We start from the raw sequence: 2,869 nt of genomic DNA on the forward strand, positions 1-2,869 counted from the left end.
GTTAAGTCTAAATGGATCATTCTGGCACCGTCTAGTTTACTAATGAGACTCTGAGGAATGCTGCTGATCAGAGCAGGACCCTTTTAGCTTTCTTTGTGATGGAAATGTAATACATTACCAGGCTAAAGCAGAGTAACACCCCCGCTCCCTCGCTGCGTCCTGCACTACATGTGAATGAGCGACTGGCAGCAAGGCAGTGTGAGGACTTCAGAGGGCTGAGAGAGGAAGACTATAGTCTGATGATGGTGATGATGATGTGGTCGTGTGAAAGTGTTTTCTTCGTTTGAGCATCATCTTTGGCTAAAGTGTTATTTCTTTACCCTAGAAATTGTCACCTTTCAATCCATTATTCTAGTACCAAAAAGTTTAATTCTCATACGCAATTTAGCCAATAAAAGATCGATACTTGGCATCTGTTTAGCGACACCGTATTGCCAGGGAAAATATCGCAATAATTTGTTTTAACAATTTTTTTCTCGTACCGCTAGTACTCTCTGTAGCTCTGTGTTTGCAATCTTTTGCTAAATGGGTATTTATTTATATCTATCTCTGTCAATTTACTTGTTTTGCATGTCAATGTCAATAACCAGTCTATTCCTGCATTGGAAGGTGACCATCGACTTGAAGCTCCATCTCGCCAAGAGGACCAAGTTCAAGTCTTCGGGGGGTCCTTTTGCCTACTATGACGTCTACCTCTACAGGGCACCCAAAACCAAACCTCGAACCCCCAACGGACACTGTGCCAAGACTGTTAATGGCCGGAGCAAAGCTAAGGGTCGGGTCCTGCGATGGGAGGACGACACATACTCTCCTTCCCCCCCCTGTTCGATCTGCAGCCCCGTCAGCACTCACTCGCTGCCAGCCTCCATGAACAACGAGCTTCAGCGGTCCAGACTGCGGACTCTGAACCCCCACGGCCCACGATGAACAGTTAGTCATATCCTCCTGTCCTGGCTGTCATCTTGAAAACTGTTCTGTGAATCTATATGTTGCATTTTGTTGCTGTTTATCAGAAGCTCTTATTCTAGGAGAACAAAAAAAAAAACACAAGAACTTCTATGGGACTTTGCTTTTCATAGTTTGATGTACTGTAATGTAATGTTTGTCAGGTTGAAACCGGAAGTTATAGCATAATGAAGAGGTATTTAAAGTGTCCGTCTTGGCACAGGACAATACAACCTATGGGACAAACATGGGAAGTGACTCAGACAGAGTGAATGCTAGCTTGCATTATGTTGTAGACAACCACTAGCCTCCTCTGGCAGCTTTTAAAAATTAGAAAATGTCTGCAACTGGGAACTCAATAATTGCAGTGTTGCAGGTTTCATTTCAGAGTTTGTGGCATGTTAAAAAACAAAAACATTTTTGTGTTTTCTTCATATTTTGTGTCTGCTACTGTGCGATTATGTTAACATATGGCATAAAGCTGTTCTCCAGGAAGCAATCAATTAAACCTTACTGTGCTGTGACAGTACTCTTGTTAAGGAACACTTCAGGGACTGTAGGAAATTGCAGGGTCTCTTACCACAAAGGCTGCTACCAACGGTCACAGAGACGGATACTCAACCATTTATGTATGCTTTTGCATGTCTGTATCAAACAATAAGTTGATGACACCTCACTGGATTGTTTTCATATTACTCTTCTCACATGAGTCAATGTTTGTACAGTGATCCTGGACCATTCAGTCTGACTCAGCACAGCAGTTGAAATATATGTAGAAAAAATGTGTTATGTGATACTTTGTTGGTCTGTTTTTTCTTCTTCTGGCAGACGGACAGCGTTGCAGAAAACTAGACTACCTGACGTGCAGTAGATTCTTGAACTTGACAACCTTTGATGTTTTTTTCAGCATGACCCAATTTGGAGCTGCTCATCTGGGTGGTCAAGATTACGTAGTAGGGCACTGCAGGGCATAGCAGGACGTAGCAGGACGTAGCAGGACATAGCAGGATGTAGCAGGGCACTGCAGGGCATAACAGGACGTAGCAGGACTTAGCAGGATGTAGCAGGGCACTGCAGGGCATAACAGGACATAGCAGGACGTAGCAGGATGTAGCAGGATGTGGCAGGATGTAGCAGGGTACTGCAGGGCATAACAGGACGTGGCAGGACGTAGCAGGATGTAGCAGGGCACTGCAGGGCATAACAGGACGTGGCAGGACGTAGCAGGATGTAGCAGGGCACTGTAGGGCACAACAGGACGTAGCAGGGCACTGCAGGGCACAGCAGGACGTAGCAGGACATAGCAGGGCACTGCAGGGTATAGCAGGGTATAGCAGGACATAGCAGGGCATAGCAGGATGTAGCAGTACATAGCAGGACATAGCAGGGCGTAGCAGGATGTGGCAGTACACAGCATGACATAGCAGGACATAGCAGGACATTGCAGGACGTAGCGGGGCATAGAAAGACGTAGCAAGGCGTAGCAGGATGTAGCAGGGTGTAGCAGGGCACTTAGACTTAGACTTCTCTTTATTGATCCTTTTGGGATGACTCCCTCAAGGAAATTGAAATTTCCAGCAGCAGATTTCAGCAGCTTACAACAAAGATATAAATATCCAGTATAGAGAGAAAAAAATGGTATGAAAATAATAATAACAATAAAACCTTTAGCTATTAAAATACCTTTAGCATAAATTATCGATTAAGAGCAAGTAGTGTCCAGGTATGTATGTGAGATTATTAACTACCTAATTGCACAATGCAATTGAGAAAGTGGCTACCCCCCATCCCTTCCTTCCTGTTGTGTACTGTCCTCTTTACCCTATTTCCTCCTCCCTCCGAGTGAGGAGTTGTAGAGAATAATGGCTTCAGGGACAAAGGAGTCCATGAGTCTGTTGGTCCTACACTTGGGAAGGAGCAGCCT

The sequence above is a fragment of the Etheostoma spectabile genome, chromosome 6 (genome assembly GCF_008692095.1).
Source record: "Etheostoma spectabile isolate EspeVRDwgs_2016 chromosome 6, UIUC_Espe_1.0, whole genome shotgun sequence".
NCBI lineage: Eukaryota > Metazoa > Chordata > Actinopteri > Perciformes > Percidae > Etheostoma > Etheostoma spectabile.